We start from the raw sequence: 25,426 nt of genomic DNA on the forward strand, positions 1-25,426 counted from the left end.
CTTGTGGCACATCAAAATAACTAATTTAAACAGTTTAAAGAACACTCTTTAGTAGAGTAAAGCAAATAATACATATAATAAAATTGACCTTACACTCTTGTATATATATAATTTATATATATATATATATATATATATATATATATATATATATATATATATATATATATATATATATATATATAAAATTCACATAGTAGGTTATTAATCAGAAAAACTAAAGTTTTACAGGTTAAATGCTATAAACTTAAGCAGTGGTCAAAACCATTACTAAATAGAGAATGATAGAAGTTAGCAATCTACAAACCAAATATAATGCTGACAAACTACAGTTTTAATCCTACCTGATACTTATTTATACATCAGCATCCTGAACTGGAATGAAAATAATTAATTTTCCCAATTTTACCACATACATATCATCTTCTCCTAACGTTCTGTCCAGAGCCGTCCTGTTTTCAAATGCATATTTTGCATATTCCAAATCATGTTATCAAGCAATGGAAAATTGAAAACTGAATATCCCATAATAAATTGCTATAACAGACCTTTTTCAGAGTCAATTCTTAATATTATATTCCGCTTGATTTCAGGTCTGATTGGTATATTAAGTCAGGAAATTAATAATCTGATACTCCTGCAAAGGAAGCTGCCAGTTTAAATCCAAAATGTCAAATCCTTTCTCTCAGACCTACCCTGAATTCTTAAATAATGAGACATATGCAACATTTTACATGACATTTGATCCTAAAATTTCTAATTTCAAACAATGATCTACACAATCTCATTTTCTAATTTAGTAAGACTTAAGTTTTCTTTTTTCTTTGTATAGTAAACTTTATTTTTCATTTGTATAATAAAAACATTCTTTGAATGTATTGTTTTAAACAGGTTGCTTTTAAAACTACTCTATGTAATACAGCTCTCGCCATGAGAATAGCATTACATGGCATTCAATCTTTAATTACCCACCTCTCTACCATCTTACTTTCCAGAGTCAACCAATCTCACGACTATCTTATACCAAATCTAACTTAGTATCCATTTGGATTATTTTGGAGAAGCATAATAGTTCATAATGGATCTAGTTGATCCAGATGATCAAATCTGTAGCAACAATGCAAAATTAAGGAAGCTTTTCAAACCAAAGACAATAGAATACCCAAGATGTGTCATTCGTGTAGTTTTGAATGGGGAAAAAGGAAACACTCAGAATGGCCTCTCTTGAATGAAGCTCCACATTCTGAGTAAAAGAGCCAATCACAAATCAGTAAAGTCAGTGCATCGCTGTAGCTGCCATTAGAAGTCCCAGTTGCTATAGAAACAGTCAGAAGCCGGGTTTCCATCCAAACTTGCAAATTTAACTTATGCAGAAAATTGGAATATTGCATAAAACATTTGCGAACTAGCACAGTTTCCATCCAATGAGTCAAAGAGAACAAAATCGTCACTTCCTGGTAAACTTGCACTAAATAGCCTATAGAAAACTAGGATAAGCTACTGAATATAATAATTTTCACATATGAAAAATTACTTGTGCCTCAGAGCGAGCAGATGAAACACAATAAATGCTGTCATTGCTTTCGGAGGTGAATGCTGCTGTTTGGGAACACAGTCATGTACGACAATTATACAGAAATACTTTGATGACAGACTTTGCTCAGGCATTTCAGAACGACCATAACAACATTCCAGATGCTGTGAATGAGATCAGTCCGCTGCTAGTCAAGTTATTCCGTCTCATAGCGAAAATGACTTTTTTGATGCGCTTGGAGGAATTTATTCGCAAAATGCGTTTCCATCTCCTATTAGTCGCATTAACCACCTCATAAACCACCTCAAGTCAAAAACCACCTCAAGCGAGCGTAAAAACGTTTTGCGAATTAAGGGATTTTTATTCGAAATTTGACGTTTCCATCACTCGTTTCTCACGCTATACTTCAAATTGCGCATTAAAACAGGGTGATGGAAACCCAGCTAGTGTAGATGTGTGCACATTGGCTGGTCTAGTCTGAAAGGTAAGCTTTTTAACACTATTTGAGCAAAATAAACAACATTTATGATAAGTTGTTGTCAGATTTCATTGATGTTTCAAATATGAAATTTAATCCTAAACTTGGCGAACAGTTTTGGAGAATTTGATGTTTCCCCATTCAAAAAGATAGGAGCTGCACTTGCATGCCCGAGAGGTATTTAAAAGATGGCCACCGAGTGACTTATTCAAACTTATTGTATAAGCAATTGCTATGTTCTGCTGGGATATCAGAACTGCCCATATTCATATTTTTGGTTCAAAATGTATGGGCCACATTTCTTAAGTTTAACAACCTGGGGTCGATGGTCGCGCCAACGCAACCAGCTCACTTTTCTTAAAATCAGTTCGAAAGACACTAAAAATACTCTGCCGATTTTGGTCACACAAAGTGTTACACATCATTCGAAATTGTTAAGTGTCTACTTTTATTTGTGTACACTCACAATAACAACTAAACTTTGTGCTTTTGTAAAATAAAGAAAGCAAACAGGGTGCACTCTCTGTCTTCTCTGTCTCTGCGAATATCCATCTGAAATGTGTCACTAAAATGAACTGAAACTCAGCAAATAATTGACACACAGACATGAGAGATATATCCATAGAAAGCTTGAAGTGTCTACTTTTAAATGAAGCAAGACATATCAAAAACAAATATTCTGTGATAAAACAAACACAATGTTCATTCTTTCCCGTTTAAACTCATTATCTCTAATGTGATCACGCCTAGGGGTGTGCGATATATATCATCTGTGATAATATCGTAATTGTTGTTGTAACGATGTGTGATTTGACATTATCGAGTATTTTGCAAAAACCATTCAAAACACCCCTACAGAGTGAACGCATACATTACGTGAAGTCTAGTGCGTGTACGAGTTCTTTCGCTGCATGATTCAGTCTATTAAAATGCATTTAAAATTATCACAAATTCAAGACATGGGGCAGACAATGGCACTTCATAATATAGCCTAGTTAATCAATTTCACATGAGGAGTGCTGTTTTTCTCCAAATAAGTAAGTCGTAAAAGTAAGTCGTAAAGTCGTGACGTATTGTCAAGTATGGTGACCCATACTCGAAATTGGTGCTCTGCGTTTAACCCATCCAAGTGCACACACACAACAGTGAGTAGTGAACAAATGCGCACACACACACACACACACACCGTGAACACACACCCGGAGCAGTGGGCAGCCATGCTGCAGCGCCCGGGGAGCAATTGGGGGTTCGGTGCCTTGCTCAAGGGCACCTCAGTCATGGTATTGAGGGTGGAGAGAGCGCTGTACATTCACTCCCCCCACCTACAATCCCTGCCGGCCGGGGACTCGAACCCGCAACCTTTCGATTACGAGTCCGACTCTCTAACCATTAGGCCACGACTTCCCGAATATTACCATGATTACAAATGTGATATTGATTTTTTACAACAGATCAATAAAGAAGAAGTTAAATAAGATACCTATGTTTTAGACACCATATTTCCTGTTTTTGCGCTATTTCGACAACAAAAATATATCAACTGTTTAATCAACTGTTTAAATGATTCAGTTCAATGTCAATGACTCACTTATATTTTCAGGAAACATGGTGTTAGCTTTCACTGTTATGCTGATGATACTCAGCTCTATATTTCTTCACGGCCTGGTGAAACACACCAAATTGAGAAACTAATGGAATGCATAGTCGATATAAAAAACTGGATGACGAGTAACTTCTTACTGCTTTGCCACTTCAGATGCAGATTATGTTTCCTCTTCATTTCAAAGATGCATTTCGTTGATGATTTAATTTGCTGGGTAACAGCCCAAATGTGTTATCATTCTAATTCACTGATTAAATGTAAGAATTTGACTCAAAAGATAATTGGACACTTTTAGAAAAAGATGGCTTTATAAAGGTAAAAATGCCCATACGCCCATACGAAAAATCAGTTTAAAATTTAAAGGTACCAGCACAATAACACGCTCAGCAAAATATTGTCTAATTATCGTTATTGATAAAATACCATAAAATACTGAGATATTATTTTTTGTCAATAAAACACCCCTAATCCCACCCACGAGTAACTTGTGCCCTTCATATGTAAATATCCATGTGAGACGTGTGGCATGTAAACACCCACATCACCTCCATAAAAAAAAATGTAAGGATAGTAAAGTTCATCTTGGCTACTGTTTTTTTTTTTTCACGCGCTGTGAGGAATAAGCCAGAATTTACCGCAGAAGAAGAATAAGATGCGACGCTTCGCTTCATCCAGCAGAGGAGATCATTCTGATGAGTAAGTAATGTTGCTTTTTTTTTTTGCATTAATTAACAATTAGTTAAAATGTTTGAAACATTTTGAATATGATAGACAATGCATTGTATTTAAAATTTCTTATGAGGCAATGATGTTTTCATGCTCTATATAAAACAATACAATATAAAAGTAATATGAGTGTACACTGTAACATGATGAATGCTATGAGTCTAAGAATGTTTAGACCATGTTTATTGTTAATACTGTGTTTACAGTTTTTGATAAAGTCCATTAGTAACCTAATATGCCGAGAGCCAATATGAAGAAGGCCACAGATACTGCTGACATGGCTGCTGCGGCCAGGGGGACTTCTCGGGGGTTCTCGGATTAATTTCTATCCAGATGTAAGTGTGGAGGTCGCCAAACAGAGAGCTGCTTTCAGCCCGATTAAAGCGCAGCTTAGGGAGGCCGGTATCGAGTTTGGCCTTCTTTTTCCTGCACGCTTATAACCCACAATGGTATGAGGCATTTCTTTGATTCACCTCAACAAGCTACCGAGTTTATTCAGGGTGTTTTGTTACCCACTGTGGACAAGTAGCGCTAATTATGTAATGCTGAACTAATTCATTGTTGACTGTTCATTGGATATATTCAAATCCATATTTGTCTGAACGGTACTCATTTGCGATGTTCCGCGATTATGGACAGTCAGCTCTGTGAACAATACATTTGGTGACTCTGTTCAGGACTATATATGTTAATATTGTTCTATATCTTTGCTCATGTGTCAAGATGATGATGTGCTCTTAATATTGGTTGCATACTGAATGCGCCACCAGGCGTAATTGTTAATTGCTAGTCAATACTGCTTTGTCCGTTTCAGTTCAACAGAGCAGGAATTATAACTGGTAAGTGATGGTTACTGTGTGGGTTTTGGAATGGGGGAGGGTTGGGTTTGTGTGCGGCATGTTTTATCAGTCAGCTTTCTGGTTCACCTTAGCAAACACCTATATGTTAAAGTTGTATATTGTTTATGTAACATACTATGTCTTTTTTTTCTGTGTTTCATTCTAGTCGATTTATTATTTGTTACCTTTGACAAAATATCTAAGCCCCAGACAACTGAGATCAATTTTGTGACTTGGAATATGAAAAGTGGAATTTGTGAAATTCACGTGAAAGGCATGAATAATTTGATTATCCCTCATATTCTCCTCATCACTGTTTACACTCATGGTGTTTGCACTCAAAAAAAATATTTCGGCCCAATTCTTAAGATTTATGTAGTTCAATTGCATATAAAATTTACATCCATTTTGATTACATATGTTTAACTAATAAACTTTATGTGATGCAAATTTTTTCATTTATATGTTTATTATTGAAATGTTGTTATATGCATGTGTCAATTTTATTTAATTTCTTTATTTTCTTAAATATGTGGGTATATAGTATTTATAGAGTTGTAACTTTTAGTTTTAGTTACTTTTTCTTATTTGTAAGTCGCTTTGGACAAAAGCGTCTGCTAAATGACAAAAGTCAAACTGATGCAGTGTGTAGCTTTTCATTTCTTAAACAACCATGTCGGAGGATGTACCAATGTACACATTCCAGCATGACAATAGCTAAATTCATCAGGCTCGATTTGTGAAATAATGGTTCAGTGAGCACGAGGAATCCTTTTCATGTATGAATTGATCACCGGTCCTGAGCAAAACTCTACTGAATGTCTTAAGGATGTGCTGGAATCGACTTTACAGATTGGGTAGACTCTCCCATTGTCATGTTGACTGGTTGTTTGAGAAATAAAATGCTACACACTGCATCAGTTAGGGCTAAAAGAATAGTTGCCAAACACACAACATGCCAGAAACATATTAATCACTTCAAGTAATGAGTCAATCCTTAAATATCAAGTATTTACTCAATTAAATCCAGACAGCAACCTTTTTTGGCCTGGCAGTATAAAATAAGAATTAAATGTATAGCCAGCTATTTTGAACTATACTACCTTAAGGAGAAGAGAATTCTGATGGAACTGGACACAGCCAAGCTTAAAAACATGAACACTCATGTTGTTCCAGGATGGTCAAGTGACAAGTATGCTTTAAAGCATTAAAGCATAGTACATTTTACAAGAAAACACTATTTCAGTATTTTACTTCAAAATGTCCTGAAACAATTGGTCGCATTGGAGGATCTTCTAGTGATTTATGAATTTTTGGTAAAGTGTATAAAACCGGAATCTTAGGATATTCATTTTTTAAATATTTAAATTCCTGTTCATTAATCCATTTCCTCTTTAATCCTATTTGTAAAATTTCATCAATTAGTTTTTTATAGGACTCAGTTGGGTTAAATACAAGATTCTTATACAATGTCTCATCATGTAACATCTCTTTTAGTTTCTCGATGTATGTACTTGTATTCATGACCACAATCCCTCCACCTTTATCTGCTCGTTGAATAGTCAATGTCGGATCATTAATTAATGCTGATAATGCTTCTCTTTGCACTCTTGTTAAATTTTGCTTCTTGTGCAAATCATTACGAGGTTCTTGTAGTAATTTTTCCACATTGTTTTCTACAAGTCTACAAAAAGTATTAACTGAATGATTGTGAATTACTGGCGTGAAAGTACGTTTCGTGTGACTCCACCGGGCAGGGACACCGGCAAGGGATAGAAGTATCGCTTTTTATTTGAGTTTTTTCATTTATATGTTTATTATTGAAATGTTGTTATATGCATGTGTCAATTTTATTTAATTTCTTTATTTTCTTAAATATGTGGGTATATAGTATTTATAGAGTTGTAACTTTTAGTTTTAGTTGCTTTTTCTTATTTGTAAGTCGCTTTGGACAAAAGCGTCTGCTAAATGACAAAAGTAAAAAGTAAAGAGTGTAAAGACTAGTAACTACTTTACTTACTTTTACTTTTGTCATTTAGCAGACATCAGAAATACATCGCCATAAGCAATTATGGTTTTCACACTGTAAATACTAATTTATTATATAACATCTTAAAGATGAATTCAACCAATTCTAGTACATTAAAGAAAAATGCTTCCCGTTTCAATAGTTCTTTATTTATATTACCTCCTCAACATGACCCAAAAACCTCTTCTATTCCTATACATTCAAAAATGTATTTGTTTTTTATTGGGTTTATTTATTTTCAAAACATCATGTCTATTCAATTTGTTCACCTTATCCAATGCGTTATTTAACCAACTTTGTGGATACCCTTTAGAACGAAATTGTTGAAATAGCAGTTTTACCTATTCCTCGAATTCATGTTCAGTACTACAGTTATGTTTTAATCTACGTAATTGACTGATCGGTAAACTACGTTTTATAGGCGCTGGATGATAACTGTCAATAGATAATATTGTGTTTTTATCCATTGGTTTTCGAAAAACTGTTGTATGTAATGACTCATTGATCTTTGTTACTTTAACGTCCAAAAAATTTATGGAATCACAGCTTTTTTCATTGTAAACTTAATTGATGGAATTTTCAAATTAATGAACGACACAATTGAATCTAATTCCTGTTCAGAACCTGACCAAATCATAAAACAATCATCTATATAACTTTAATATTTGACTGAAATGGATTGTTGTTATAGACATGATCCTGTTCAAATTTACCCATAAATACATTTGCATAATTTGGTGCTTTTGGAGTGCCCATCGCTGTACCTTGCACTTGCAAATAAAAATCTCTCTCAAATAAAAAATAGTTCTTGGTTAAGACAAATTTAGTAAGGTCCACTATATATTGTGATGTCATCATCTTTTCAGTAAAAATTGAGTGCATCCAAACCTGCCTCATGAGGTATATTTGTATAACGTGAAGTGACATCGAGTGTTACAAGCCAGTCAATCGTACTTATACAAGGAATTTGATTTAATTTATTTAAAAAAAATTGTGGTGTCTTTTAAATAAGATGGCAATTTTCGGTTGAATCAAAGACTCAAAAAATTTAGATATATTTATATATAATTTATATATAAATATAGTTTCTGTCAGTGACCCATTTCCTGAAACAATTGGTCGCATTGGAGGATCTTCTAGTGATTTATGAATTTTTGGTAAAGTGTATAAAACCGGAATCTTAGGATATTCATTTTTTAAATATTTAAATTCCTGTTCATTAATCCATTTCCTCTTTAATCCTATTTGTAAAATTTCATCAATTAGTTTTTTATAGGACTCAGTTGGGTTAAATACAAGATTCTTATACAATGTCTCATCATGTAACATCTCTTTTAGTTTCTCGATGTATGTACTTGTATTCATGACCACAATCCCTCCACCTTTATCTGCTCGTTGAATAGTCAATGTCGGATCATTAATTAATGCTGATAATGCTTCTCTTTACACTCTTGTTAAATTTTGCTTCTTGTGCAAATCATTACGAGGTTCTTGTAGTAATTTTTCCACATTGTTTTCTACAAGTCTACAAAAAGTATTAACTGAATGATTGTGAATTACTGGCGTGAAAGTACTTTTCGGTTTAAACTGTTGTACATATGGAGTTGCATCCACATTCAAATAATAATAAAAAAAACTTCTCAATTTCACATTTCTAAAAAAACATAAATAATTCAACCTTTACCATGAAGGGATTTGAGACATTATATGGTACAAATGATAGTCCTTTACTCAATACTGTAGTTTGTTCAGTGGATAATTCTTTGTCCGATAAATTAAATACAATATTGACTTGATCATTTAAAACAGTACATTCGGATGAAGTTACTTCCCGAAGTCCTTTTCCCCAATGCCCTCTTATCGTTGGTTTCTTCCATTTTGATTGCGTTTGGAGCAATGGAGTTGGCCCAAAAAAGGTTTTCTCTGTCGAGATGTAATTTGAGAAGACGACGTGTAAGAATCGTCTGATTCAGAGGCACTTGTGAGTCTCAATCCCCCTTGCTGTTGTTGAGGTTTAGATTTCTCCGACATCCAGGTGTAAACGTTGTTGGCTTTATAGTCCATGGTGTCTCTCTTGAACTTGTGAATCTTGATGTTGAGTAACTCCATTCTGAATTTATCAAGTTTTTCTTCCATTTGTCTCTGAAGATCATCTACTTGTTTCTTATCAAATTTGTGATTCATTTCCATCTTATGATTTTCTATTTTTTCAGATAATGACTTTGTTTCTTTATTAGTGAACTCAATGATCAAGAGCATTAGATTCATCGAACAATGGTTGAGAATCTCGCACCACTTTTTACAGAACTCAGAGTCATCACGTCTAATTGTCGGTTCTTTTTGGATTCGCAGTCCCCGTGGTATCTGACAATTTCTGTAGTACTCACTCAATGTTTGGGCGTGTAGCTCCATTCAAACTCCTTTTTGTTGAAGTGCCAACAGCCTTTGTTCCATTTGTTGTATAGTTTCTTGTGTAGAAATTGAGGATGTGAGTATTTGGCCCAGGATTCAAATCTTTTCCACGTCTTCCGTGGTGAATGTGAATATTGAACCTTTTTCGTCAGTCATTTTACTAATTTCGTAGAAAGACATCTTATTGAATGCTGGCAGCAGGCCATTAATGAGAATTCAGTTCAAACATGTCGTTTGCACCGCGCTCCTCCGTTACTTGATCTTTTTTATTTATTTTGGTGTGTTAATCTGTTAAATCACTTTGTGCAAGAAATTATGATACGCACTCACAAGAACAGTCTTCCTTTTCCGTTTAATTTAAGAATCATCACCAATAGGGAAAGACACAAATGTTTCGGCCGGATGGACATCCAGGAGGGGCCCGGCAGACAGAGACCAAGGCGGTGACGAAGGAGAGAGGAGCCAGGGAAGAGACAGGAGGGACCCGGAGCAGGAGGTGCACAGCTGGACCCAGGCCACAGCCATGAAAATGGCCCACGGTGGAGCCGACGGAGGGAGGAGCGATGGCCGCCGACTCAAGGGGGCCGACCAACGGCAGCAGAGCAGGTGGTGGAGGAGCCCGAGGCGGAGACAGAGAGCCAACGAGCCAAGGGGATGCCGAGGATCCGGGGGGACAGGGTGAAGCCGAGGGCTCTGGCGACCGAGGCGGAGAACCGGAGATCTGCGGCGGAGCCGGAGCGACTGAGGACCCAGGTGGAGCTGAAGGGAGGAAGGAGCCCAACAGAGCCGGTGGGATGGAGCGACGAGGCGCAGCCAGAGGAGAGGAGTCCTGAGGCGATGGCGGGTCGACGCCCGACCAAGGCGGAGCCGGAGGGACGAGGGAGCCTGGTGGAGCTGGTGGATCGAGGGGTGACGGTGGAGGCGAGGGAGCTCGGAGCCGAGGTGGAGCCACTGGGTCTACGGGCCGAGGCGGAGTCCGGGCCTCGGAGGCTGGAGGCGGAGGTGAGAGATACTCCAGCCCCGGCGACGCTGGAGGATGGCAAACCCACGGGGCTCGCACCATATAGATAGGGGACTGAGGGCGAGCGTGGGGGCTGCCAGACGACAGCGGTGGAGGAGGCAGGAGAGGGTGGAAGGGTGGACATTTTCGAGGAGCGGGCACAGGAGGGCGTTTTTGCGGAGCAGGCACTGGAGGATCGGACGCCCCCTCTCTGTCCAGCAGACCCAGATCTCTCCTCAGCTCACCCTCTGCCGCAGTGCAGGGGGCGGAGCTCCACTCCGCGCTCACACTGTCCACGGCTTGCTCCCTCGTGGTGGGCACTGATGTCGGCTCTCGCACCTGGTCTGATGGGTTGGGCTCAACTTCTGGGGCGATCATCCGCTCAGTCGCTCGGCTTCGCGCTGACTCGCACATCGCGGCGGGAAATGGCTCTCCGTCATCGGTGGGCTCGGGCTGATGCTCCGCACCGCGGGGAGATGGTGGGCTGGGCTCTGGGTCTGGAGTGGATCTGAGTCCACTCCACAAAGGTGGCGAAATCCTCTCGAGGACCATCGTCGGACGACTGCGCTCTGTACGCGGCGACGTATAGCTTGAGCAAGAGGGTACAAATGGAGGTAACGGTTTAGGTCGGTCCTTCTGTCACAACTCTCGGGAAACACGGAACACAGAAGCCAGGAGACGAGGAATTCACTAAGCGAGAGTCTTTAATATCCAGAAGATCACAGATCACAGGCAGGGAAGACAATTCAAGGACCGACAAACACTAACTGAACGGACTGGGGCTTTTAAAGACAGGAGAGATGCAGCAGCGTATGTATGAGATTTTGGAGGCTCTTATTTTGTAATTCCACATCAAACAGTCCTGAAACGATGCATCTGACACCGTGGGAAGGATAACGAGGGAACTAAGGAGACACACCTGGGATCAAATTAACAATTAACATGAGGGAAAAACTGGGTCACAGAACACATGGGGAGCAAAACACAACAAAAACAGGTCCATGATCCTGACAGAAACCAACTTCATCCAGTGTTTTAGATTTTTGTTCTAGAAATGTATGCAAATTAGTGCATATTTCATTAAATTATGCCTCATTTGCATATTTAAACCTAACATTTTAGAAAGCTTGTAATAAAAAAGTTGTTTGCAATTATCAATGTAATCAATCAACTAGGTAAGTAAGGTGATAACTATTAGTTGTTGTTTTTTTTACCCTATTCACCTGCAGTGTCTCGCCTTAATATCTTGAAATGATTTCAGGCCTTTATCATCATAAATGTCACCAAAGAAATTTACTTTACATTTAACCCATTGTGGACAGTAAAATGTGTTTTTGCCCGATACAAAATTATTATTATGGCACAAAGGTGAATGACGATGCCACCTCAATTTTGGCTCTATCTTCCTGGTCACCGTTCTCCAAGTAGAAATAAAATGTGCTATGAAAGGGCCAAAAAGAAGTTTACATTGTCTAAGTGAGACACCAGCAAAAACCAAATGCTCTATATTGTGTGGAGAAACAAGAGATTCTTCAGTAGCCCACCATGAGGTTGACACATTTGCTTTAAACCAGGCTGACAGTGCACGAAGAGTAAAAGAGACAGCATATAATTTAAAATTTGGAAAGGACCAGCCACCATCTGATCTGTTGCGCTGTAAAGTAGCTAATTTAATTCGGGGGTGTTTACCATTCCAAAAATATTGAGAAATTACTGAATCAAGTTTTTTCCAATAGCCAGCAGGTGGGGGTAAAGGAATCATAGAGGAATAGAAATTAACGCGAGGAAGGATGTTCATTTTAAGAACAGATATTCTTGTATGGAAAGAAGTAAGAAGATGCGTCCAATTTGCCAGCTCTGAGGTGACTTTAGCCAAGTTTTTGTTCTTTATTTTTTTTAGACAATATCCTGCAAGGATGGATAGATATCTACACCTAAGTATGTGAAAGAATGCACCACTGGAATAAAAACAGAAAATGTTGCAGACCCAACACAAAAATTGAGAGGGAGCAGATATGACTTTGTCCAATTAATTTTGTACCCTGATAGATTACTAAACTAATTAAATGCAAAATGTGGGGGACTGATAGAACTGGATTGTCTAAAAATAGCAATATGTCATCTGCAAATAAAGATATGTGATGTGAAGTGTTCTTAATGAATATAGGAAGTATAAGTTCTGACTGAAGTACAGCTTGAGCAAGAGGTTCTAGAGATAAAGCAAATAGTAGAGGTGATAAATGATTGTGAATTTAGCTGGCCAGTACGAATGGTGGCTGAGGGATTAGCATAGAGGATTTTAATCATATTTATAAAGTTAGAGCTGAAACCTAGGTGATTTAGCACTGCCCACAGATAGTTCCACTCCAAATGGTTGAATGCTTTCATTGCATCTAAAGAAAGTATAGCAGTGGGAGAAATCAATTGTTCAGATGAGGTGTTCATGTGAAGTAGTCTTCGCAGATTATCTGAAGCAGAATGAGATTTAGTAAACCCTGTTTGATCATGATTAACAAGTTTATTCATAAAGCATTCTAGGCGGCAGGCTAAAACTTTTGCATACATTTTAACATCTGTACCAATTAGAGAAAGTGGGCGGTAACTAGAACATAAAGTAGAGTCTTTATCTTTTTTTAATAGGAGAGCTATAATGGCCATGTTCATATTTTGTGGAAAGGATCCTTGATCAATCGAATATTGCATCATATCTAACATAAGTGGCCCCAAATCGGACCAGAAGGTCAAGTAGAACTCAACTGGTATGCAATCTAGGCCTGGGGATTTCCCCTTGCTCATAACTTTAATCGATGATTCTAATTCAATAAGTGATAAAGGCCTATGTAAAGACTTAGAGTCTGATTCTGACAGATGTGAAAGATTAAGATTAGATAAAAAAAGAAGTGTAAAATGTGGGTTCACATTTAGAGTTGGAGCTATTTACATCACAATAGAAGGAACAACAAGTGTCATTTATGATCTTCTGGTCAGTCAGAACCTCATTGGTTTGAGATTTCACAGCTGTAATGTTAGCAAAAAAATGTTTCACTATTACGCAGTCTTGGAGCCAGTAAATGGCTAGGTCTGCTACCTTGAAAATAATAATTTTGTCTGGATTTTTGAATAAGACATCTGTCTCTCTCTGTATATAACAAATTAAGTTCTTTCCTAACAGTTTTAATTTTAGCTGCCGTACGATCAGAAAAAGTGGGTTGGTTTGCCTGTTCTAATGATCAGAGATCGGATTCCAGGTCAGAGATTTTCTGACAGGGAATTTTCTGGCAAAAGGAAGCAAATGATATTGAAAATTTCAGTAACACTTTATTTTAGGGTCACTTAGTTGCTTATTAGCATGCATATTACTAGAATATTAGCCATTTATTAGTAGTAATTAAGGACATATTAATGCCTTATTCTACATGACCTTATTCTACATCCCTAATCCTACCCAATACCTAAATTTAACAACTACCTTACTAACTATTAATAGTTAGTAAGATTAGGAAAATTAGGAATGTGTTGAGGGAAAAGTCGTAGTTAATAGTGAACAGTGGTGTGAAGTAACCAATTACAAATACTCACGTTACAGTAATTAAGTAGTTTTTTATCAGTAATTGTACTTTTTTTAGTAGTTTAAAAATTGTGGACTTTTACTTTTACTTGAGTACATTTTAAGTGATGTATCGGTACTTTTACTCTGCTATTTTCATCCGTTTGTGGTCGTTACATGCTTATTTTAATTTTATTTTTATCCATTAATATGATTGGATAGGGAGATAGTGTCTCGTGACTTTCGTCAAATCAAATTGTGCATAGAAAACTTTAATCGCCAACTGCTGTCTATCATGGCTGCTGGAAGTGCATTCCTCAAGCATCAATGCAGTCACATCTTCCTCTAATATGTTAAGGTAAATTTGGGATTTCTGCTTACTAAATGATTTGTATATATGCTTGCCTATCTACACGACCTGAAATTTGGTGTGAGGTTGCGGGTATTGCGTGCAGTGTTAACTCCCGCAAGTGCCACGTTCAGTAAATTCCCACTCACTTAAGAGCCGCGCGATTTGCGCTGCTTCGTCTCTCTCACGCGCGTTCAGCTGCAGTCACTTGGATAAGTTTTTGCTTGTTGAACTTGTTGACTTTTGATGAGTTTGAGCGTGTGATGCGCGCTGTGAAAAAGTGTGTTGGAAACACTGTAAAACGATTTGCAATATTGTAGGCCTACTCAAATTGAGGACCAATATGCACCTTATTGATGACCTGTGGCGTTAATACTGCATCTGTGTCAGCGCATGATGTAATAAAACTGCAGCTCATTAATAAACTTTTTTTAATTTCTTTTTTTTTTTTTTATCCATTTTATTCAATCCACCTTCATTTAGCATGTGCACTCGCGTATAAACAAATTTCAAGTTCAACACTTTGTTGCATTCAGTTGTGCATGCTGCTGATTCACCGAGACCGCCGCGGCTCAGCAAGAGACGTGCGTTTGTGTTCTCTTTTGAAAAAGTTTCCCCAGAAATACTTTATTGAATGCATTTTTCCTAACAAATTGTTTTATCGACATAATTCGAGTAATGTATATGTACATGTAATGTACATGATGCCATCCTTCTAGAACAATGTGCATTTGTTAAAATTGTAACATAAATTATCAAGTTTAGTTTTTCTTGTTTCTTTATTGCAAAACGCTAAAACTGGCACCGTTTTGGAGAGAAATGGGCTCTCATTTTAACCCATATCATGCTGTGTGATGCTGAACTATGAGTTTCTAATGGTGTTTGTATTTGCACTATTCTAAACATTAATATTTCATGTGCAACAACAGCATGCTGTCTTAGTGGCTTTACACATGATTTTAAATCTATTTTTCAAACTTTATGATTTAAATGGGTATAATTGTACTGAGAATAACTTTCATCTTTTCTTCAACTGAATACTGTTTCCGTGCTGTTTTGATGTGTTTTAAAGAGTTGGCAGTCAAAATCAATCAAAACTGCTGGATTATAGATATTCTTCATTCTTTATGACAAACAAGATAATGTGAATTCCAAAATGTACAACGTTTTTTAAAGGTGACCCTGGACCACAAAACCATAAGTGTCAATTTTTCAAAACTGAGATCTATATATCATCTATACAAAGCTGAATAAATAATCTTTCCATTGGTGTATGGTTTGTTAGGATAGGACAATATTTGGCTGAGAGACAACTATTTGAAAATCTGGAATCTGAGGGAGCAAAAAAATATAAATATTGAGAAAATCTCCTTTAAAGTTGTCCAAATGAAGTTCTTAGCAATGCATATTACTAATCAAAAATTAAGTTTTGATATATCTACATTTTTTGGAAGGTAATGGTACTTTTACTTGAGTATATATTTTCAGTACTCTTTCCACCACTGATAGTGAATAAGCGTTCCCTATTCTAAAGTGTTACCAAAAATTCCTTATGAAGCCTTTTGTCACCTCCCACAATATCCGTTGGTCATCTACCGAGCCTTTATTGATGTCAATAAATTCACATAGTTTACTTCTGAATTGATCACAAAAAAACTGATCTTATAATAAATTATAATTAAAGCGCCATCTGGGGGCTTGTGAAGGTCGCTGGGTAATTGAAAGCTTCAAAAAATTACTACTATGGTCTGAAAGACAAAGGGGAAAGATGTCGATTTCAAGTAGCATTGAGGTCAAGGAAGAGGAAGCAAAAATGTAGTCAGTCCGTGAATATGATTTGTGTCTAGCTGAGAAAAATGTGTATGTTTTTTGGGTTGAATAATCGTCATGCATCTACTATTGAAAAAGCGGCTATGCACTGATTAAGTTGCTCAGTAGAAACAGTCTGGGAGTAAGAAAAATTGTCATTGGACATTACAGCGTTCATATCTGTTCCCATTACTGTCTCAATGTCTGTTAGGTCATTGAGATAGTTAGATAATTCATAAAAAAAGTTGGATCTGGCTGCATAGTGCGGAAACTGATAGAAATGCTAACTTCCTGTTCCCAACCATAGTCTTCATACAAGCTATTCTGCCAGCATTATCACCATTTCGGTCTAAAATGGAAATATTTAAATTTTATCTAACAATTACCAAAACACCTCCAGTCACAGCAAAAGAGACCACCTCATAATATTTATTATTACATCTATGAACATCTTCCTTCCGCAAATGAGCTTCGTGGAATGCCATCCTTTTTTCATCGCAATAGTTCTAAAAAACTTGTACGTTTATGGGGGCCATTTAAACCATTGACATTACAACTTAGAACATTAATTTCAGTCATTACTGGTGCTTTTCCACTGCGTGGTACGACTCGGCTCGACACGGTTCAGAACAGCACGGCACGGCTCAGTTCGGCTCGTTTTGTGTTTCCACTGCAGTTTAGTACCACTTTAGAGTGGGTGGGATTATTCACGTGTCATTATAGTTGCGCCGCCTCTACTGCCGTGACTCCTGAAAAACTTTTTAATTCTGCGCCACTCCATCACACTCTCGCTGGATCCGCTCCTCGGCTATCAACGAGAGGAACATCTGTGCTTCCTCAACAGACAACGAAACAGCCATTTTTTGGTTGTTTAAAAAAGGTGCGCTCATTCAAAACAGTTGCATCCGATCCTTCGCTGGCTGTGCCGATTTAAATCTAGCGGGTCTGTTGTGTCTCGTGCTGAAAGTTCAATGACGCAGGCAGTGACGATTTTCTCTGGCCAATCAGTGATCAGAAGAGTTTAAACGTCATGTTTTGGTAATGGTATGGCTCGCTTGGAACCTCGGCCGAGGTGGTACTAAAAAAAGTACCAGGTACCAGGTACTGTTCCCAGTGGAAAATCCGCCATAAGTGAGCTGTACTGAACCGTGCCGTGCCGTACTATGCAGTGGAAAAGCGCCATACTATCAAACAAGTAAGTGAATTGAACAAATGAGAGAAAATAATACCACTGCAAATGAATTATCTCAAGTCTACTTTTAACCCCATCCCTCCCTCACCGAAAAACCCATAAACCACTTAAACTCTGCAGACCCATATATGGGTCGAAAATCGCGAAAAACATGTTTATGCTTCATTTACATAGCCTTCCTTATATGGCATCAGCCCATATATAATCTCATTTGAAAGTTTAGAGCCTCTTCTTTACAAGGAATACCATAACTTTTGGTTTAATGATACATTAAGCAGTGAAATTAAGCTTAGAAATGTATTCATCCATACACAAATTTTCGCACAACGATTGGGAACAATTATTCGTAAGAATGTGTATTTTTTTTATATTTTTCACACTACAGTCAAGTCATGTATCACAAAAAAGCTCTCATTTTCAGGAATCTGACTATATAAAGTACTGACTATATACAGTAAATATGCATAGATTATTACAGTGCAGTGTGAATTAAGAGATATCTGTTTGTTTGACGTTTCTCGAGGGCAGAGAGCAGTGACAGACAGCTTAGGCAGCACAAGGGAGCTCTTAGCTTGTGTCCAGGAGGCAGCAGGTGATGAGGTGAGCTGATGCTCCAAACAGTATACCAATACAGAATGCACATAAATGGAATGATATAAAGGATTCTATTTTAGATTATGATAGACTAGATATATTTTATAATTTATACAGTCTTGTGTCTCCTGAAAGAATAAGTATGATAATATAACACACAAAATGTGAAATTTGCTCCAGTTCGCTTATAAAATTTGGACATTACTACTTTTAAAAACATAAAAATGAAACATAATTCAATCAATAATCAAGAGAAGTGCTTATGGCACACAGTAAAATAGGATTCTCGGTGTAATGTGTTTTATATAGCCTGTTTTTGCAAAGGAAACTCTAAATGACATTTGTAGATGCAAAATAGGACAATTTCACTTGCTTCATTTATGATGCAGTAACTCCTGTTCGGAAGCTATTATTTGAAAAATTATTTTTTTTCTGGTACATTTTGGCATTTAGTGGCATCAAACAAAGTAAGTTGCAAAGAGCAGGCCCTAATAGAACCTGAATTACAGAATTAAAAAATATATATATATATATATATATATATATTTTTTTTTTTTTAAATAAAAAAATGCCTGTTTTTTTTAGTGTTTATTGTAATATTTGAAACATATATAATGTTATTTATAAAGAATTACACTCATATTTTGTAGGTCAAAGGGTTTCCTTTACAATGAAACCATTCTTTTTCATTTCCTCCTTTGTATGTGTGTAGCGAAATCATTTAAATTTGAGTATGTAAAATTTAGGCAAAAATCTCCAAAAACGCCCCAGAGCTAAAGAAAACTCACCCCTTAGAACTTTTACGGACTGGGATGAAAATAAACCCGAGCCTGCCGCCCTCCCCTGTCTTAGTCAGTGACATTAACATGACAGTCAAAGCAATTTTCTAGAACACCGCCATTAGCCCCATTGTAAGAGAACAGAATAACTTCAAATTCACATGAGTAATAAAGTGGGGTAAAAAGGGGGTATGTATACTTTCTATAACAAGGAAGAAAACACAAACAATTGCATCATGTGCACCGAAAACTGCACATCAGTGACAAAGCTTCCCAGTCCACACGAAGAACTGCCAGTAGCCGATCGTCACATGAAGATCCAGACCAGCAAATCAAAAGTCGAGTCACTCTGTATTATCAAACCCTTATTCCACATCCATCCCAGGAGAATGAGGAGCGGGAATGGAGCTCAGGAACTGACGCGCTTCGTCCGGTGAGTGCATTAGTTTGATCATGCCGTGTTTCATGACGATCTTCAGAGTAGCTGGATACTGAAGAAAGGTCTGCAGGCCTGCCCCTTTCGATTCCTTCTGTATTATGATGAAGGAGCTCCGCTTCTTTACCATCGCAGAAAACAAGTCGGGGAAAAAGCTCAACATCGCACCATCACCTGCTTTCACAGGACCGCGGCGTCTTGTTTAATTTAGAATCAAATTCCTGTCGTTGCAGCGTAACAGTTTGAAGAGAAACACTCGCGGTTTGGAATGATCCGTTGACGCTCTGGAGTAAACTCGATGCGCACGTTCGATCTGGATATCTTTGCCCCAAAGTGATGGGATCCAGATCGGTAGTGACCGTTTCAGAAAGCCGATCCGGTCATCCTTTTCAGCGCCTTCAAGTAGTCCCAGCAGGCATAGATTACTGCGTCTGTTGCGGTCTTGTAAATCAGTCACCTGCTGCTCGAGGGCATCCAGATGCACAATGTGTCCGTTGATCACCTTTTTCTGCTCTCTCTGCTCTCTGATTAAAAAGTCAACTTTAGAGCATATATTCAAGATTGTAGTCATGTGAGAGGTGAATTCGGTGCGCATTGCTGCTAATTCAGTTTTCAAAATGACCTCAAATCGCTTTTTTAGTGATCACTAGGGCTGGGTATCGAGTTCGATACTTTTTAGGCACCGACCGAATTGCCTCGATACCACCGAGTATCGAAAAACGTCTTGTCGTTCGGTACCAAATTTCGATACCTAAGAGGTTAATCTCATCACCGTCAGTGAGCCAATAATCCTGCAGCACTAGGTGTGTTTGACTAGAAACGGCGACGTGCTGATTGATCAGTGTTTGACCTCCGCGAGAGCGATTATAAAGCGTACGGAGCAGTCTGCTCTCTATATCGCGCTGTTTGTTTATTATACACAGACTGAAGCTCGCGGTCATTTCAGCGTCTGCCGCCTCACTACATGAGGACATAAACACATGAACAACATCTCCAGACCTGCTCTGAAAGTCACTTCATGCGCATTTTACCGTTTGATTCGAGTAAAACTAACGTCATATCATATACACACAGAACTGTAAAGGTATTCCAGGCAACCCGTCAAAATAAAAGTTCGGTTTCACTTGGAAGACTGCGGCAGAAATATATTAATATTGTTCAGCAGACAGTACATACTGCTACTACTAGGCTACTGTTAAAATTAAATTTTTTTTTTTTTTTTTTTTTTTTTTTTTTTTAGTAATGATCACACAACAGTTATTCCATGTTTTAATTTTAATAGTAACCCCCCTTTGTTTGCCAAAATAAATAAACTTTGATTTTGAGTAATTTAAAGATAAATTAAATTAATGTTTTATGTCTTCATTTGAAAACCAGATACAGAACACAGAATTTCTGAGGAAAAATAAAACATTTCATAAGGCTATTTTAAGAATATATTTAAATAAACTAAGTTGTTTTTATGCATTCAAATAATTAGACATACTACACCAGAATTTAATAACAATAAAACATATGGTGAAAGAAAATAAAACACCCACTTATGAAAGTGGATGAAGATTTAACATTTCTTGAAGTCAACAACCTAGAAATTATGATTCTGTCTGAGCTATGTGTTTTAAAATGAACACGCACTAATGTAAACGTAGCCTAACAGATGTGTAAACTGAAAACAATTTGAACTTTATTAAAATAATTTATTTATTGTGTTGGATATATTTTGTTCCTTTGTGCAGTGGCTCAGGAGATGAGGCTTTGAGTCTGTATACATGTCAACAAGCTAAAAAAAATAGTTTTATGAGATAATGTAATCTTATTAAAACTGATTTCATAAAACTGGTATCGAAAAAAGTATCATTCAGGAACCGGTATCGAACTCAAGGTATCGGTATCGAAATTTTTTGAACGATACCCAGCCCTAGTGATCACCATGTTATCTTTCATTTCCGCTCGGCCCACTGTGGCAGCTGCTTTAGTTTTCTTCTTAATTGGTGAGGATAACGGTGAAAGACAAGCGAGTTTCCGACTGTGTGACATCTACAGACCAACGGCAAACGAAAAAACTATCCCAAATGTAAAAATAAAGTCGAACAACAGTAAAAAACAGGCTACATACACGGAGCTCAGCTAATGTGCGTCTCGGCTCATGAAAGCGTCACATGATCCCCCAACACTTGTTTCTTTGGATAACGCTATATGAAGCACCATTACCTCAGGATCAGCTGAGACATGACGAGACTCTAGAAAGGCGGCCATTTCCCGAAGAGACTTTTGAGTGGCAGCCATCTTGCAACGAAGCTCTTGAATGGCAGCCATGTTGTGAAGAATCTCTTGAGTAGCCAGCATGACGTGAGCAGGCCCTGGAGTAGCAGACATGACGTTAACAGACTCTGGATTGGCAGACATGATGTGATCAGACTGTGACTTGGTAGACATGACAGGAGTAAACTTTGATTTAATTGGCATGTGAGCAGGTCCTGGAGTAGCAGACATGACGTTAGCAGGCTTTGGCGTAGCAGACATTATGTTAGTAGGTTCTGGCGTGGCAGACATGACGTTAGCAGGCTCTGGCGTGGCAGACATGACGTTAACAGGCCTTGGCGTGGCATACATGACGTTAACAGGCCTTGGCGTGGCAGACATGACGTTAGCAGGCTCTGACGTAGCAGACATGACATTAGCAGGCCTTGGTTTGACTGGTGTGACATGAGCAGGCTCCGTAGATTCTGACGTGACTTGAATAATTCCAGACATAATGTGCAAACACTTTGGTGTGGCGGTTACTGGAGGATAGCAGGATTGCTTATCAACTATCCCCACAGTAAGTGGTGAGCCAGCCAAATGGAGCGCAAAATCAATGTATGATTCAAGTGACCAGTGTGCGGTATTGCGTGGCATTTGCTGTGATATGTTTTTATCTAAACCAAAACGGAAAATGTCCTTGAGGAAAGTGTCATTGAAGTCTACCTGGTAGAACACTCCACAAAAGTCTGCCAAATATTCCTCAATGGGCCGGTTTCCTTGGCGGAGGCGAACAAGCTGATTTGCTGGATTCATTTTAGCAGTTGTGTATTCTGTAATGAGCAGTGCACTGAAGGCGAGCGTAGTGAGAATCCAAGTGTAGATTTTTTTTAAACAAAGTGCAATCCAAAATACAAACAAAGACTTGACTTGACACAACACTCCGACAGCAGGATAAATACATACAATACACAACAAGGAACAAAGCAATGACATGGCTACTTATAACAAACAAGGAGGGTCATATGGCAAGAGCAAACCAATGGGAAACAAGACACATGACTAATACAACCAATCAGAATATGACAGAGAACAGAGGAACCAATAGAAAGGAGACAAGAGGTAAAGGGAAGCATAACACAAAGAGGAAGTGTAACCCAGTGGCAGTATATATATAATAGTTGCTGGTGCAAGAACCGTTACCAATGAGTCATGGGTGTTGTTGGAGCCTCCATCGATATCATCCTTACCTGGTGGAATCTTCACAGACTGTTGTCTTGTCACCATGCCAACTCAACATCCTTACAAGGTACCTGTAATACTGAGAAACGAAACGGAACATGATATAACACTACCCACTAACTGTATCATTGCTGAGCTAGCAGTAGTTGAAGACATTTTGCAAGATACTCATCTTTATCAACAACCTACTAATCCAGATGAAGAATCATTTCCTTCTGACAATCAGCGAGATGCAGTCACTTCTAGAAGGCAAGAGAAAAAACTGAAGCTTGACTTTGGTGATTCACCACTTTCTGAGGAGTGGAAGACAAGAATAACAGAGAAGCTAAATAACTACTCTGATGTTTTCGCTAATCATGACCTTGACTTCGGTCACACAACAAAAGTCAAACATCACATTCGTCTGAAAGATGAAACTCCATTCAAACAGCGACCTCGCCCAATACATCCACAAGATTTTGAAGCAGTGCGCCGCCATCTCAAAACCCTTCTAGATGCCGGAGTTATCAGGGAATCTGAGTCCCCCTTTTCATCACCTATTGTAGTCGTCAAAAAGAAGAATGGTGATATCAGACTGTGTGTAGACTATAGGAAACTAAACCTCCAGACTATCAGGGATGCATATGCCTTGCCCAATTTGGAGGAGTCATTTTCTGCACTCAGTGGGTCTCAATGGTTTTCTGTAATGGATCTAAAATCTGGATACTACCAGATCGAGATGGAGGAAAGCGACAAACAAAAAACAGCCTTTGTTTGCCCTCTAGGGTTTTGGGAATGGAACCGCATGCCACAAGGGATAACGAATGCACCCTCCACATTCCAGCGGTTGATGGAAAAGTGCATGGGTGATATGCATCTGAGGGAAGTGCTCGTTTTCCTTGATGACTTGATTGTTTTCTCCGAGTCTTTGGAAGAACATGAAAAACGACTGATCAGTGTCTTGAACCGACTAAGAGATAGTGGCCTTAAGCTATCACCAGAAAAGTGCTGTTTCTTCCAAACATCAGTACGTTATTTAGGGCACATTGTATCAAGGAACGGAGTTGAGACGGATCCAGAAAAGGTTAAAGCACTCAAGACCTGGCCGAGACCTCAGACCCTGAAAGAATTAAAATCCTTCCTGGGTTTCTCTGGTTACTATCGGAGATTTGTACAAGATTATGCCAAGATTGTGAAACCTTTGACCAATCTGACTGCTGGTTATCCACCAACTCAAAGGAGAAGCAAGCCAACCCAACCACCTGGCAAATACTTCCATCCCAAGGAGCCTTTTCAGGAAAGATGGACCTCTGCTTGCCAGCAGGCCTTCGAGAACATCATAGACAAGCTCACATCGTCCCCTGTGTTAGGATTTGCAAATCCTAAATTACCATATACCCTCCACACAGATGCCAGTACGACTGGACTTGGAGCGGCATTGTATCAGGAACAGGATGGACAGAGCCGTGTCATTGCCTACGCAAGTAGAGGATTATCACGCAGTGAGGCAAGATATCCAGCGCATAAGTTGGAATTTTTAGCCTTAAAGTGGGCTATCACTGAAAAATTCCACGACTACTTGTATGGTAACTACTTCCGAGTTGTCACTGACAATAATCCGCTGAGGTATATACTTACCACTGCTAAACTAGATGCCACTAGCTATCGTTGGTTAGCTTCACTGTCCACTTTTACGTTTGACATCACATATCGAGCAGGCAAGCAGAACCAGGATGCTGACGGGTTGTCAAGAAGGCCTCATGGTGATTTAATAAATGACAATCAGTCTCAAGGCGAAAGTCAGAGGATACATGAGTTCACTTCTCATCATCTGAATCCGGAGAGAAATGAATTCTGCTGCACCGAAACAGTCAGAGCGGTCTGCCAGTACCATATTTTTGCTTGTGGTGAGGAAGACTCCTCTAATCCTTGCTTAGTGGAGTCTCTAGCTATCCACTCAGTGGCCATTCCCACTGAGTTTGAGGAGGAGGGATTCCAAGGTTTTCTTACAGTCCCAAAGTACAGCACAGACGAGCTTGCAACCCTACAGAGAGAAGACCCAGTTATCAGTAACATCATAAAATTAATTCAGTTCCAAGAACCTGTACCTACCAGTCGCAAGACTGAGTCACCAGAGCTTCAGCTGATGCTCAGGGAGAGGAGTCGTCTTGAATTGAAGGATGACCTATTGTACAGGAGATGACAGTGTGACAATAGACCAGTTTTCCAACTTGTTCTGCCACATGTGTTAAGGTCATCAGTACTTACCAGTCTCCATAACCAGATGGGACATATGGGTATTGAACGTACTCTCGAGCTGGTTAGGTCAAGGTTCTATTGGCCAAAAATTGTTTCTGATATTGAGACAAAGATCAAAAACTGTGAGAGATGTGTCAAGAGGAAAAGTCAGCCAGAGAGAGCTGCACCTCTAGTCAATATCCACACCAGCAGGCCAATGGAACTGGTTTGCATGGACTTTTTGTCTTTGGAACCGGATAGTCATAACACCAAAGATATCTTGGTCATCACGGACCACTTTACACGGTATGCAGTAGCCATTCCAACGAGAGATCAAAAGGCTAGCACAGTCGCAAAATGTCTATGGGAGCAGTTTCTCAGTCATTATGGGTTTCCAGA

The sequence above is a fragment of the Barbus barbus genome (assembly GCF_936440315.1).
Source record: "Barbus barbus genome assembly, chromosome: 23".
NCBI classification, from domain to species: domain Eukaryota; kingdom Metazoa; phylum Chordata; class Actinopteri; order Cypriniformes; family Cyprinidae; genus Barbus; species Barbus barbus.